Raw genomic sequence first — 15,767 nt, forward strand, 5'->3', positions numbered from 1 at the left:
CTCCCGGGCCCGCCGGACTCACCGCTCCGGGCGGCCGCGCAGGACCCGCGGGTGGCGGCTGGGGCCGCCGCGCTCAGCGGCTGCGGGAGGCGCCGAGCCCGCGGCGGGCGGGGCGGGGCGGGGCGGGCGGGGAGGGAGGGAGGGAGGGAGGGACGGACAGACGGAGGGACGGACGGTGCCCGCGCCCCGCCCGTCCCCCCCGGCCCGGCCCGCCCCGGGCGGCTCCGCGGGGCAGCGGTGCGCCGGACGCTGCGGGAGACGGTGTGGGTGATCCGGAAAGTTGAACGGGCAGCTCCTGCCCTCCCTCTCTCTCCACAGATGAGCACAACTCATGGCTCAGCTTTCATCAACTTTCTTAGCTCAGGGAAAATCCGCAGAAGGGTAGACGGGTCTATCAAGGATGGAGAGGGACGCGAGCAGACCTTTCCAAAACTTGCTGTTCCTGCTGGCACTCGGCCATGCACCCAAAGGGCCTGTCTTCAACATGGTTTTCAAACGTTTTTGAAGCACTTTTGGTTGCCTTCTCCTCCCCATGATCTATTCAGCCTCTAGAAACAGGTGAATAATTTGCAAATCTCTTTAGGGTTAATGACACTCAAAAAAAGATTGTGTTTGTGAATCATTTACTTTAGTAATTGGTTGGGCCCATCAACTGCTTGCCCTGTCTTAATTGACTTTTACCCCAGGCTATCAAAGCGCTCTTACACATGTTCATAAATTGAGTCCTATTCAATATGTGCTCTAGTTAATAGTGAGAAAACAAGAGCAGTAAAGTTACACGATGAGTCCAAGGTCATGGCAGAAGTCTGCAGGAGATCCCAGAACTGAATACAGGTTTCCTGGTGCCCCGGTTTCCCAGGGCTCTGGGAGTAATTGTCATTGACCTGCTTTTCTGTGGACATCTCCTTTTGTCTTCCAGCAGTGACGGTGTGAGCCTGCAGCTGCTGACACATGATGCAGCCACCAAAGACAATGCCACCGACAGCAGGGGGACCTTGAGCAAGACCCCTTGCACCCTGTCTCTGCAGGGTACCTGTGAAGTTTTTTGTGGCTTTGCTGGTTGGGAAACCCCTGTATTTTCCTGTGGTGAAGTCTTGTAGCTGACACAGTAGTCAGTCAGTAGAAGGTTTAAGTTTTGTCACAGAGCAGCTTCATGTGGATGTGACAATAGCAAGGGTTTCCATCAAGGAAGCTGTGCTGCCACAACTTCCAGTTTATTATTTAAATATCTTGACTCTGACAGGCAAATTGGGTGTTCTGGGTTTTTTAAATACTTGTCTCCTCTGTGTTGTTAGAAAAAATTTCCAGAATGATTTTCTCATCTGCATGGCTGCAGCTCTGAGCTGTTTGTTCTCCTTGGTTGTAGAAGACAGTCCTGTTTAAAGCACTTCTTCCCAAGACAAAAGCTTTTGCTCTGGTTGGGTAGCCATGGTGTGCCACATGGAGCAGGTCCTTGTTCCTGGAGCTCACAGCTCTCTGTTGGGAAAGCTGCTTTGGCCCTGGAGTTAGGGGATGGGAAGAGGTGGGGACAGGGGGAACAGGCTGGACATTGCATCGGACCATTTGAAATGGGACCATTTACTGAACATTGTCAGAGTGAAGGGACATTTTTTGTCTTCATGGTGTCGCAGCCTGTAGAGATCATGATAAAAGCACAGAGGACAGCACATCTCAGACCTGCCCCTTGGCACCTGGGGCTAATTTTTGCTGCATCTCCTCTGGAACACTCTGTGGGCTGCAAAGGGATGTGGATTCCTTGGAAAGAGGCATTCCTGCAGATTTGTCTGGAGTCCTGCAGTCACTGAGGATTTCCCGAAAGTGAAGTCAAAAGACCTTGAAGTTAGAAAAAACAGAGGAAAAGATGCTAAAAAAAAAAAAAAAAAACAAAACCAGTGCCCATGCTTCTAAGTCTTCTGTTACAGAGAAAAAACTGAAAACGTGAGCTGAACATAGCTCCATAGTCGGACACCAGAAAGCAAACATGATTTTTGAGACAATAGGAGGGATGCCTTGGGCTGGATTCACAATTAACCAAAAATGATGGCTGGCAGCCCCAATTAATGTCCAAGGGGGATTGCCCAGAGTGTTGGTGTAACAAGTCTGTGATTTGGGAACTCTGAGGGCTGAGCTTCTCAGCATCAGTGCAGCTGCCAGGGACTCCCTTTGCTCCTGCAGCACCTTGCCCTCTGCCTGTTAGAGAGCAAGTTCTTTGGGCAGATGTTGCTTCTTGCTGTGCCTTTGCCTGGTGCTCAGATCGGTGGGGTTGTGGTCTCAGGTTGCTACTGCAGTGCAGACTGTGACTGCCAGAAGGGCAAAGATGAAGGAAAGCAGAGGAGGCAGGAAAGCAATTCTGCCTTTTGATGGTCAATGTGCATAACTGATGGAGCATTGCTCCCATGCAAAGCCCACAGTCCTGCAGCTGCCTGAGGAGATCTCCCTCTCCTGGCTCTTTCCAGAGAAGCAGACCATAGTCAGACATTCTTGAGTTTAGAGCTTCATCCTTAAAAGGCTAAAAGAACTAAATGGGGCTGAGAGAGAAGCATACAAATGGTGTTTGCAGAAGAGAAAAGAGCACTAAATCCACTCACTGTCCTGTCCACTCAGTAGGACTCCTGAGGTGAGTAAAAATCAGTGTGATGGAGCAGGGTGACTCAATAGGGCAACAGAGGAGAGAACCATTATTGTCCCCCTGCAAGGAGAAGGGCAGGGCAAAGAAACCACGGATCAAAAGCTGCTGATGGCTGTGTGTGCAAAGTTGGGTATCTGGGCAGGAGCACAGTGGGGCTGCATGAACCCAGCAAGCAGTAGAGCATCCCTGAGCATCCCTGCAGTACAGCAGGCAGGCTCAGATCAGGATCCTGTGGGACATGGTAGAGCAGGTCTGCGTGCCTGGGCAAGCAAGGAGCACCAGGACTTGGCTCCTCAGGAGATGAAGAGCAGCGCCTGCAAGTCTGGCCTGCAAGTGGCCATTATGTACAGAAATTGTGGAAAACAGAAACACACAAACATGAGCAAGACAGGCCAGATGGGGGAAATACAGATGAATTAATTTAGAGGGAAGGAAAAAGGAAAAACACAGAGACATGCTGCACACCAGCCAACTCTTCAGCAACAGCACTGCAGCGTGTCATCACCGTGCCAAGTGAATGGGAAGTTGTGCTCTGCTCGATGCAAGTTATTGCTGTTTTATGCCTTTATAATTCTCCCTGGCCTCAAAACCTCCCTGACTGGGAGGTTTTATGTTTATGTTTTATGTCCCATCAGCAGTGTTGCTGCTCAGGATCGGAGCTTTCCTTCCATTCCTACAGAACTTGTCATGGGCTTGGAGCCTTATTTCTGGAGGTGATCATTCATCAGTGCTTTTTACAGTGAAATCAAGCATACTTTTTCATAATTTGGTGGGGTTTGAAGTGATTAGGTGCATTAATTACTCCCCAAAAGACTGTAACAGGTTTTGTCTTAGATCCAGTTGCTGGGAAAATATTTAGGAGCATATGCTGAAATCACCACATACCTGAAGTTTACCATAACTAACTAGCCACAGATGTGCTATTAAACCCTTGGTTATTTTCTCCTCTTGTCCATCCTATATAGCATGTTACAGCCATAAGATCTTACACTTACTTAGAACAGCTGCTAGTCAAAACCAAAATAGCTCTTACCTTTTTGGAAGAAAAAATTCACACAGTAATCACTTGTTTATACAATTGGCACCTCTTTTTAGCTTGGAACAGAGAAACTTCAGATATTTTATTGCTACATCAAGGGAAACACTAAGCATTGCTGTGGAAAAGGGAGGTTTTCATTTACCAGTTGTCTGGTGCTTCTTTAGCTGTATTTTGATTGGGTATTCAGGGATCCTTTTCTTGAAGGATCCTTTTCTTGAACTGCTTTATTGCTTCCTAAGTATCCCAAAAGAGCAGGAGGGGTGGCTGTGTATTGAATAGAGGGAAATAGTTCATGATGTCAGGTGGTGACACCATTCTGCAGAGATGATTTAATTCACAGCAATTGCTGTCTGTGCAAGGTTGGGCCACAGGCTGCTGGGAAACAGAAGTAGTGCACTGATGGAGAGTATTTTCCTTTAAGTGTAAGGACTAAGCTATGGGGTCTGTCAGATATACCTTGAAGTCCTGAAGTATGACACATGAAAGAGTGCTGGAGGGAGTGAAAAAATGGGGGGGGGAAAAGCTAAAAATAAAAGAGTAGTTAACACGGAGGAAGCGTACACCCATATTGTGTGAGTTCCTGAACATTGTGAAGACTGACGAAAAGGCTGAGGGGTGTGGCACACAAATTACCCTGCAGATTTTAGCTGGTTTACATTTGGAAAAATTAGGTAGTGCTTCCAAAACCTTTGAAGTGCTAAATATTGTTAAAACAATCCTTACAGCTCTTTCATTCAAGGACTTGGCTCAGGGTACTCAGAAAATAACTAATGAGTTTCTCATCATAACACCCAAGAGAAATGGGAAGTTATCACAGTAATTACCCCTGTCACCCAGCTGGGGAACAGAACAGCTAAGCCTTGTTTTTCAGGGGTGTTTCTTGACTGAAATATTTGTGCAGTCATTCAGCTGAAAAGCTCTTGAGAAGGGTTAGAAGCTCCAGCTGGCCTCTCAGCAAGGTGATGAGGGGGAAAGAGTCATCCTCCAAAGGCAGGGGAAGATAAAGGAGAAAAGTTATGCAGTAGCAAGGCATGTTGGTGTTGGATCTATCCTAGTTCAAAATTTGAACGCTTTCTATTTCAGAGAAGACTAATTCCTGCATTTCCTTAATAATGTACTGTAGATTTGATAGTATATGCATTATGTGCCAGGGTCCAGAGTGGTACAATGCAGATGTTATGGCAGCTCCATCCATCTCCATGAAGCTACACATGGAGGCTCAGCTGGGAATGCCACATTGGCATTCCTGCAAGAGATGTGAGCTTCACTTGGTAAGGAGGGAAGACCCACAGACACTGGGAAGTGAGACATGTGCAACTGGGAAAAGGTCTATTTCCAGGTACAGGCTTTAGCTTGATTTCTGTATTAAGAAGAAATTAGTAGGAGCTGTGGATCTCATCAACATCATTGTGCAGACTAGAGCACGAGGAAAACAGACTTCAAATAAGCTAAAAGAAAAGGCTGAGCAGCCTTTGGTCAGAACTCATGAGTTAGCACAAGGTGTGGATGATGTCTGAGAAGTGCCCACCTCACATTTAGTTGTGAGTGCTCAGCAGCCACCGGGTCATGCCTGATGTCCAGTGTAAGTCTAGTCAAGGAGAGGCTTCCACCCCGTCCTCCCATCAAACATCTGGCTACAGCTCAGCACCATCCTGCTGTGACTCCAGATTTACTGTGTCAAGCTCAGATACTGACCTGTTGGAGTTATGGTGAAGATGAAAATAAACTGAGGTTACCCACAGGCTTTAGCTAAAAATTCTTTGCCTTTTTCATTAAATAAATTTCAAATTTGCTTGGGAAAGAAAGAAAAGAGTCAACTTCATCTTCAAAACAGCTGCAATCATATTGTTACTAGTACAGATAATTTAACTTGCAAATACACAATGGATGCTGACCAGGTCTTTATTTGGGACAGTAGACTCTGAAAGAGTGGAGCACCTGGGGCAAGAGAAGTACAAGTGCCTGAGTGATAAAGGTATGTGAAGTAATGTAGAAACCGGAGAGGCCTTTTGGGAATGTCTCCTCCCTTTCCTGAACATATATGTATAAACAATAAGCTGGAAGATGGCAAATAGAGTGCAGATAAAATCATTCTTATTTATTTACACTGATATGTCTAGGCTGTGAAATCACTGCTATTAAGAGGCAACTGAAACCCTGGGGTTTTTAGAAACAAAAGAAAATGTATAATGATGGCAGAAGAACCTATAGCTACAGCAGTAAATATCAAGAAATAGAGTCTGAAAAGGTTTTAGTCTTCAAAACTTTGGTCAGACTGTAATTATTGAGAAGATAAAGGAAAGTTGCCCTGGAGCAGGTTACTCCCTTCTCCCAAGCCCACTCACTGCCATACAGAGAGGCTCAGGGGTGCAGCTGGCAAGGGCACGCAGCAGGAGGGGCAGCTGGGTCAGTGGCCATGGGCTGTGGGCCTGCCATTGCCATGGGAGTCCTCCTGCTTGCCCCAAGGAGGCTGGAGATAAATGCTGTGAGTGACTGTCCTTCCCCCAGCATTGCCGCATTTTGGGTATCAGTCACGGTGAAGTCTGGAGTGAGCTCTTCCCTGGGGAGTGCAGATTCCCCCAGGGAGAGGAGAGCATCCTTGAAATTGTGTTTTAATGCACAATAAAAACTCTATTTTTATCAATGCTTTGTGTCATAATTTCTATCAGGTCTATAAGGACTGAATGAATAGCTATTTGACCGATTTCAGCTTTTAGCTGTGGTAATATAAATTTTCAAATCTTAAGTTTCAAAAGGGAGCACTGCCCTTTCTGAAATACTGCCTCCCTCCAGTGGATCTACATGAGCTGGTTTTATGAGATCAAGGGGAGAAAGCTATTTACAGTAGGTTGTTTGGGTTTTTTAAATAAAAGAATTCAAACACAGTAGCAAGGGCAGAGAGTGAAGAAAGGTTTGTTTGCAATGGGAGCACTCAAAAAGTTCAACAAGAGTTTGCAAGACCCCTTCATGTCAGTGCATTCCCACAGAGAGCCTCACCCAAAAAGCTGAAATTACAGTCTTCCTCGGTTAAGGAAAAAAAATGGGAGAATGACTTGTAATTTTTGAGCCAGGAAAGCTATGTTTATCTTCCAAGACACAGCCCCTTGAAGACGTGACTGTCGTGCAGGGTTAAAGAGCAGGCAGAGAGCCCACGGAGGGACGGGCCTTGGAGGCTCAGCACCCAGCGCCAGGCATCTGCCTCCTGGGGCGAGGGGCTGCTCCTCTTATCTGTCTGATACAGAGCAGTGTCACGGCTTCCCGTATCCAAACACATCTTGACACTGGAGATTGCACAGATCCCAGGGCCCTGGAGGGAGGCCAGGGATGTGCCCCTGCCCCAGCAGCAGCTCTGGCCGCAGGAGCGGAGAGGCGGCGCAGGAATCATTATCGGGGAGCAGCGACATGTCACGGCCGTCTCGGATGGGCTGCAGGGTCAAAGGATTACGACTCAAATCCATTCTTCACAGAAAAATCTTTTCCAAATGCCTGGCTACACTATGAAATCACACAGGGAGTGTCCTGTTATCTGTGGGGGTGGTACAGACCCACCTCTGCTTCATGCGGAAAACCAGAGAAAGAAAAATACAGCTGTGCAGAGCATCCCTGCTGTACAGAGTCAGCTTCCCAAGCTGCTTCCCTCCCTTTCTACCTGCTTGTGGACAGGTTTAGCACAGTGAGTGGGGATGTGTTTCAGCCCCACAGTAATAAACTTGCCCTGTGCATGTATAATTTAGTCTTGAATTTCATTCTTATTCGCTCTTATTCTTTTACATGCATTTCTGCAGATACTGATGTCATCCCCATTTCTTATCTACTCTCCACTGGAATTGCTTTTTGAAGAGATAGGAAAGGAAATACTTTTTTGGAAAAGTACTGGTACCAAGAACTTATCTGAGCAGCATTATGGAAACAGAGTTTTGCTTGACAACCTTTTAAGTTACACCAACTGTGCAAAGGATTGCAGCACCAGAATGTCAGCATGTACCGGGCTTCATTTGGATTTGAAAGTCATTGAAATATGTTAGTTATGTTGTTGAAATTTATACTGATATTATAAGGAAATCTTTCTTGGAAGGCAGAGAAATACAAACTCTTACCAGAATGCTTTCCTGATCAAGCTGTGAATTTTTTTATTTCCGTCCTTCCTTCCTTCCTTCCTTCCTTCCTTCTTCCTTCCTTCCTTCCTTCCTTCCTTCCTTCTTCCTTCCTTCCTTCCGTCCTTCCTTCCTTCCTTCCTTCCTCCTTCTTCCTTCCTTCCTTCTTCCTTCTTCCTTCCTTCCGCCACTTCCTTCCTCCTCCGCACTTCCTTCTTCCTTCCTTCCTTCCTCCTTCCTTCCTGCACTTCCTTCCTTCCTTCCGCCACTTCCGCCACGTCCGCCACTTCCGCACTTCCGCCACTTCTGCCACTTCCGCCACTTCCTCCACTTCTTCCGCCACTTCTTCCGCACTTCCGCCCCTTCCTTCCGCCACTTCCTTCCGCCACTTCCTCCGCCACTTCCTTCCTCCCCTTCCTTCCGCCACTTCCTTCCGCCACTTCCTTCCGCCACTTCTTCCTTCCTTCCTGTCCTTCCTTCCTTCCTTCCTTCCTTCACTTCCTTCCTTCCTTCCTTCCTTCTTCCTTCCTTCCTTCCGTCCTTCTTTCCTTCCTTCCTTCCGCCACTTCCTTCCTTCCGCCACTTCCTTCCCTTCCGCCACTTCTTCCTTCCGCCACTTCCTTCCTTCTTCCTTCCTTCCTTCCTTCCTTCCTCCTTCCTTCGCCACTTCCTCCTTCCGCCACTTCCTCCTTCCGCCACTTCCATTCCTTCGCTTCCTTCCTTCCTTCGCTTCCTCCTTCCTCCTTCCTTCCTTCCTTCCTTCCTTCTTCCTTCCTTCCTTCCTTCCTTCCTTCCTTCCTTCCTATCCTTCCTTCCTTCCTTCCTTCCTTCCTTCCTTGGCCTTCCTTCCTTCCTTCCTTCCTTCTCCTTTTCCTCCTTCCCCAGAGAGCAAAATGGAACTAAGCACCAAAATAATAGAAGATGATTTTTAGCAAAGCCTCATTCAGAGTAATCAAAAGGCATCCATGTGCATTTTACAAGGTGGGTTTGTTCTGAGGTCACCTTATGGACAATTTATGAAGCCCCCAATTCACTAAAGGACTTCCAGACTCTTTTGTGGAAATTACACCTCTACCTCACCATATTTTCTCTACTTCAGATGAGAAAAGACACCACTGAAGCCTTATTTATGACATCCTTTCCTTCCCTGGATCAAGCTTCACTGCTGCCATTTGGGCATATTGCAGCACTGTGATACAGAAGCATCATGCAGGCATCCCTTAGAGGAGACAGGTGTTTAGAGACCAGGGTGCTGTGGGACATTTACACCACACACTCTTTAATTGCATTGCCACTGTGCCCAAACCCAGTCACCCCCTCAGGCCAGTCCCTGCTCTGGGGGTCCCACATTCCCCTGTCTAGATGTGAGACCTCATAAGTTCTGCCTTCGCCTGACAGAGATCTGAACCTGGAAGGAGATCCTTTGTTCAAGCTCTGGAGTGCTCTGGGAGAAAAGCAGCCAGCCAGGCTCTGAATGAATGGCTGTTTGAAAGGAGATTAAACTCTCCCCTGTGTGTGCAACTTACAGCCAGGCAGCCTACATCAGAGAAGTCAAGCTGCATCCACTCCAAGGGGAAAGTTAAAATAGAACTGAATCTTCTTACTCCAGCTCCATCTTTTGTTGTGCCCTGCAGGCAGCGTTCACCTGAACATCTACCCTCCAAAGTCAGAGTATGCTTGCTAAAAGTGAAAAATGGCACACACAGCCCTAGCTTTTTTATTCCCATCAGCTTCTCTTGTCCTTCTATTGAGCATGAACTTAGTGGTCGTGAGCAGCACCACTAACCATGTAGGTACTTACATATTTCAGAAGGGAAGCTGAAGAGGGGGTTGCAAAAGTTGTGGGGTCCTTACAAATGGACACTGAACATTTGAAAATAGAGGCAAACAAATCCCTACAGAACTAACAATGCTGCTTTAAGGTGCTGTTCTCTGCCTGCCAGGATCCACCTTCCCTTCTAACAGTCAGATCTATGGACAGTGGGACCTGCACACCCATTTCCACACCAAGTCAGTGGCTCCAGCCTGGATGGATTTCTGGGCTGCACTGGGCTGAAGGTTTTGCAGTGAGGGAAGTTCTGCTGAGGGGTGTGTCCTTGTACAAGTGAAGGAAGCAGCCTGGGGCAATGACACCATAACCCAGTACAGCTGGGTTCTTCTGCAGCATCGTTTGTTCGCATTCTAGGATGCATTGAAATAGCAGCTTGGAGCATTTCTGTTGCTGCTTATCCTCTGACTGGGCTGTTGTTAATGCAACACTCACTCAATGAAGTGTTTGGGATGAAGTCCAAAAAAGCACTTAGGTGCCTAAATCCAAGACAGTGATTCACAGCTGCCTAAGGACTTAGGTTCTCCCCTTTGTATGCCCCTTCCCTGAACCTCTTTAAAAACCTGGACTTCTGCAGAAGGTTGACTCCAGGTGCTGTCATCTTGACTGGGCTTGGCCACCAGAGCCTGCCTGCTGTATCTGTGCTGTCCAGCCCTGCAGATGAGGTGGCTGTGTTTGGGATACCCAGGCACACCGTGGATGTGCCAGAGCTCTGAATTCAGCAGCCACAGCTGCTCTTGCTCAAACTGTTGCTAATGTTGGTTTTTCCAGCTGATAAAGCCACTGTGGGGCTCTTTGCAGCCAGAGGGTCATGCAGAGAACAGCAGAAAGGTGATTTTATGCTGATGAGGGAGGAGGCAGCCACTAGCCTGGCTTGAACACATTTCTTCTGTGTAACGCTTTCCTCCTCCCACTCTGTAACTCCACAGTAGAGGTGATGAAGATGCCTTTCACAGAAAATGGGGTTTTTCTCCTCCACTGTTCTTGCCACTGGTGGCCTGATGGGGAATGGTGGAGTCAGGTCTGGCACCTGCTGCTTGTGTGGTAACTGGGTGGGTCATGGGATGCCAGGCTCAAATCCACCCATAATGCCACCTATCAATAGAAATCTATACAAGAATAGCTTAAAGGCATTCCTAGCAAGGTACAAAATTCCTCCAATAGCCAACTCCTCTATTACATTGCAGAGTATGTATGTCCATGTGCCTCTTTTCTCAACATAGAACTCAAAACAGTTGCAGAAATCTGGTTATCAAATTGCAGTAACTTACAGGGAGTGAGAAAGAGCATAGCTGCTCTTCTACTACAGCTTACTCACCTTGCTTTTGAAAAAGCCACTTACTTCCAAGAAAGCTCTGATAGATGAAAAACTGAGGCACACAGTTCCCAGTGTTGGGAACTGGTTATTTGGGATGGCAGCATCCCTTGTTGCACTATGTTTGGGTGCTCTGACATCTTGACTACATTCACATGTCTTGCCATGAGACCATTACGATTTGCCAGGTTTCTCCTCTTGTCTGATAAAGCAGTTAGGGCTCTGTGTGACAGAAACTTGCACTTTTCAAATATAAATCTCAGGTAGAGCTCTGCATGCACAGGCTGTTTTCCTCATTAAGCCCTTCAGTTACTGCTCTTTACCTAAATCCAAGCTGGGCTGTAAAAGGCTTAATCGACACAACACATTCACTCCTGATGATGTCAGGGAGCCACTACAGCCATCTAACAGATGAGCTGATCTGCTAGCCAGTAAATTTGGGATGACAAGAAAAGTTTATCATGTTAAACCAGATGCCATCAGCACCCTTCAGCTCTGCAAAAATGCTCTAGTTCTTCAAAAAGCTATTACTTGGATGTGTAAGGAAAACATGAGATCTGAGCCACTTCCTGCTCCAGCCTTCTGCAGTTGGCACCTCTTCCCACAGTCAGGAGAAGAGCCCAATGTGGAAGCATGTTTCTGAAAAGATTTCAAGGATGAGATTTGGTGTCTTCTCTGCCTACATGTGTCCTCAGCAGGAAAACTGCAGAGTGGCAGAAGAGGGAAGATGAGAGCTACTGTGGGACAGAAAATGAATCTCCTGTAGATCTGTCCATCCATGTGTGTCCGTCTGGGCCCCATCCTCTGGCCCTGCTGTGATCCATATTTCAAAGGGGCCATGATTCCTTCTTGAGTTACTGCTGCTGGCAGAACAGCAGAGCTGGCAAGCGAGCTTTCAGGAATGTCTTTATCCTTCACGATCCATATGAAATAGGTCCAAGTAGTAATATTTTTGGAGAGCCAGATACACAGATTTTGCAAAGGTTGGGAGCAGCAAAGCACACTATTAATAAAACAGTCACACTGCTCTTGGTTTTGGTCTTATTGTGATAATTATAAGCAGAAGTTTTCTTTTGTCTGGTCAAAGATTCTGCTGCTTCAAATTCAGAGCTGTCAGAGAGAGCTGAGCAAGAGGGCTTTGTTCAATGGATGGCATTATCTGCTTCAGCAAGTGCCATCATTCTGCTTTGGTAAGATCACTGGAAGAATAAAGAGGAGCTTGTCTGAGGACCCACCTCCCATCCACTATTAACACTACTGTAGCTCAGAGTAGCCTACCAGTGGTGTCTTGGCTTAGAGAAAAAATAGATTTTTTAAAAATATATATAAGCATGTCCATCACTGTATACAATGATGAAAGCTAGAACTACTTTAATTGTCATATTTTTTATTAATGCTGACTTATTTTAACGTGGTACCTTCAACAGGGAGAAAAAAAGGACATACTCTCAAAATACGGGGAATTAGATACAAAGAAGAAGCTGCTTATAATTGTCTTTTTTTTTTTTTATGCTCAGCCAAACATGAAAAAAGCGCCTTGTGGCAGCATGAACCTGCCTAGGAGTGGGGATTCTGTTCTGATAGTCAGTAATTTTCTCTTCACATTTTCAGCTGGTAAGTCTCAACAGCTACCATTAAGAATCAGTCTTGATGCTCCAGAGGCCAAAGCACCCACCATTTCACCTCATTTGTAATTTAACAGGTTTATCATTTACACTATGATGTCTCTTTTAAAGGAAATCCCAGTGGAATTAACCAGTACTCAGTTTCAGGTGCAGGAGAAAATGTGCAGTGGAGTGTATTTATGCTAGAGACAGACTTTTGTGCCTGGCTACGCTGCAGTGGATATTGCTGAAAAGGGCAGCTTTTCTGCAAAGTTCTGGTATATCCCTTCAGCAGGAAACAATTATCTGTAATACCAATTTCCCACAGAATTTTGCAAATCCTTCCCTACAGGGATTTCACCTTTCTTTGTTTCCCCTGCACAGCACAGAAAGTCTGACTGCAGTGATACAAAATCAGATCTGACTCATTTTTATTTTCAGCCTCTGGCAGCTGAAGGGAATAATCTCATTTTTGACTAGAAGGAGATGAGCAAACAGGGTAAGGGCTGGTGATCTGAATCCCCAGAGGACCTCCAGCAGTGCCTTCCCATTTTGTGATGAGATGCCCAAAAGGAGGGGTGGAGGATGCAGTGGGGTGGTCCCTGCTCTAGGGGCACCCATGCCTTGGAAGGAGAAGGGGTCCAAATCCAGGCATGCCAGGGCCCCAAAACATCTGTGGGAGGGGGCACTGTCATAACCAGAGTGTGCCTGGAGACTCCCCTTGCAACACCTGCTGCCACCCCAAATGTTTCATGGTCACCCTGAAGACCATGAAATCCCCATAGCAGAGCCTGTGGCTGCCTTGAACCACTTTTCTTTCAGCTGCAGCATAGAGGTGCTGTGAGGAGAATTACAGCCATGGTAACCAGGAGTCACATTTTCACCAGTTTTCTGCATTTTTTGTCTCTGTCCCCTCTTGCAAAGCAAGATATCTCCCTGCACAGCTTCCTGACAGTGTGGGCACAGCCCTGCCTGTGCAAGCAGTCCTAGAACCAACCCACGGCACATGGGAGGAGTCTGCCTTTTTCTTCCACCCTAGAAAGAAGCTCTGAGCTCAGTGTGGGGGTGCTCAGATTCCATACTGGGCAGGACATGCCCAGGGAAAGAGGATGTGTGGGGTTCACAGGGGCGTGGGCATACAGAGCAGGAACGCTCTCCTCAAGCAGTTCAGCATATTTCGAGCTACTGTATAGAAAGGTTTCCTTGCATAATCCACTTTTAGACAGCCTTGGCTATGTGGTTGGGGATGCAGGCATGGGGGGCCTGGGACAGTCTGTTTGTCCCCAGAGTCTGGAATCCCAGCAGCAGGGGGGCCTGGCCCGCTGACTGACAGGGACAAGTAACAAGTTGGATTATTTCACTGCATTTCCCACCAAGAGGAGGCTCGTGATGTTGTCTGTCAGTCCATCTGCACCAGGCAGCGTGTGGCTCTGCTTTATCCAGAGGTGCTCCAAGGCCATGAAGTCCCCGTGGGTTTGGGACACGCAAGGAGCTGGCTCTGACCAGGGCAGGGCAGGGGACAGGTCAGGTCAGGGGTGCTCAAGGCAGCAGCTGAGGCAGCACCAAAGGCAACCAGAGCCTGCAGGAAACCAACCTGACAGGCTCCCAGAAGCCACTCCATCACTGTTTGTCCCTCTTCATCCCCAACTGTTTATTAACTCGGGCTCAGCTGACCTGACATTCAGGTAAGCCAAATCTGATTTTTCCGGCTGAGGGAGCCCTCAGATCTTCACTGTTTCCAAACAGATTTCATCAAGGAAAGCAGCATGCCCAGCTGCCAGCTAGAGGAAACTCAGACCTTTGTGAAGCTCTGGCTGAGAAACAGGGAGGAGAAGGAGCACAGGAGCAGCCCTGGATAGAGCACATGGCCGAGGGTCTGACCTGGGATGTCCCATCAGGTCCCGTGGGTGGCCCAGGGTGCAGCTCCTCCTCTGCACAGTGGGAATGGGGGATTTTCACCCTCTCCAAAATACAGAGTGCACTAGTGATGGTGGTCTTGAGGTCCTGGGGCCACTCTGCTGAACTGGTTCGGTAAGGAAGGAAAGGCAGGAGGGGCCCAGCCTTTGGGGGTACAAAAGAGGTGGACAAACAAGGTGAAGAGACCCCTAAAATATATATAATACCCTTTGATATTTTTTGAGTTGTTATGCACCAGGTACTAAAGATGGACAAATGACACTCAAATTTCTTAAGGTATTTTGTTTTTCAAAAACAGTAGACCTAGATCACAGCTATCTTTTTAAAATATACTGCAAAATACTTGTTCAAAAGCAACCTTTTTATGCAACAAGTGACTTAAAGAAAAACAGTGACAAAATTTTAGTTCTGGGAAGAAAATTTCTCAGTCACAAAGGTCTGCTCTCCACTGCAGATGCTTTCAGATCTGCTCAAAGACTGTGCATGTGCATATGGAGCTGTGATTTGCCATTGTTTGGGATATCTTTGTTGTTGGCCTTGAAGCTGCAGGAGACCTGCCTTGTTTCCACAGTAGAAGTGAGTACAGAGTAGGCAGCCATTCTGCAGGGCTGTTAATATAATCTGATATTCAACCCTCGTCATCCATTTTTATTCACGGTGTTTTTACTTGTTAGACCTCCCTAGCAATCTTTAATTTAAAAAATTCCTTTCCCTCCTTAGATCTCAGATGAATGGGGTAAAAATGTCATTTGCATGATAATCAAGGAAAAGGTAGGATCTGGATAAATTAGCTACAACTTGGCAAGAGTGGGAATATCCATCAAAAGTTTGTCTTCTTAATTCCAGAGTCCAGGTGATCACAGCTTTTTATAGAAGCAGGGAGAGCAACAGCCAAGTGAAAATGCCCCAGCTTGCTCTTCTTGGCCTCACTCTGCAAAAGGGGTTGGTGGCACCAGATCTCGGGATCTTTGTAAAGGATTTCTATTTTTCAGTCTCAGGGTTTAGTTGTTGTTTGAACTGGAACATTTTTAATTCAGTCGTAGCATAGTTGCGATGTCCCGTGACGTGCCGCGACATTTACAAAAATCAACAACAGTCCAAGTCCTTTGTTGACTTGGAACACTCCTGGCTATTTCCAAGTGCCATGGGAGAAGCAGGGATCACAGCCTTCCTCCACAGCACATCCTTGAGGAGGATGTCATTACTGAATTGGGTTTTCTGCTGGGTGTGCTCTGACTGACAGCCGGAGCCCACCCAGCCTATGACAGCTTCGTAATAGTGGAAGCTTATCTGCCAGCAGTGCCAATAAAAATAAGTCACCTACTTGCCTTATGCTCTGAG

At 47.0% G+C, this 15,767-nt stretch overlaps 1 protein-coding gene across 2 annotated transcripts in view; it reads right to left on the reverse strand.

The window, feature by feature from the left end:
• The window catches only part of JCAD (junctional cadherin 5 associated), a 63,310-nt gene that overhangs the window by 31,722 nt on the left and 15,821 nt on the right, over nucleotides 1–15,767 (reverse strand). The window contains exon 1 of one of the 2 annotated variants that reach the window (XM_050970886.1): nucleotides 23–97. The exons of the other annotated variant lie outside the window; for it this stretch is intronic. The gene's annotated coding sequence lies outside the window, so the exon portion shown is untranslated. Of the gene's footprint in view, nucleotides 1–22; nucleotides 98–15,767 lie in introns of those variants that run through there. 2 annotated transcript variants of the gene reach the window in all.

Source organism: Serinus canaria, chromosome 2, assembly GCF_022539315.1.
Source record: "Serinus canaria isolate serCan28SL12 chromosome 2, serCan2020, whole genome shotgun sequence".
Lineage (NCBI taxonomy): Eukaryota > Metazoa > Chordata > Aves > Passeriformes > Fringillidae > Serinus > Serinus canaria.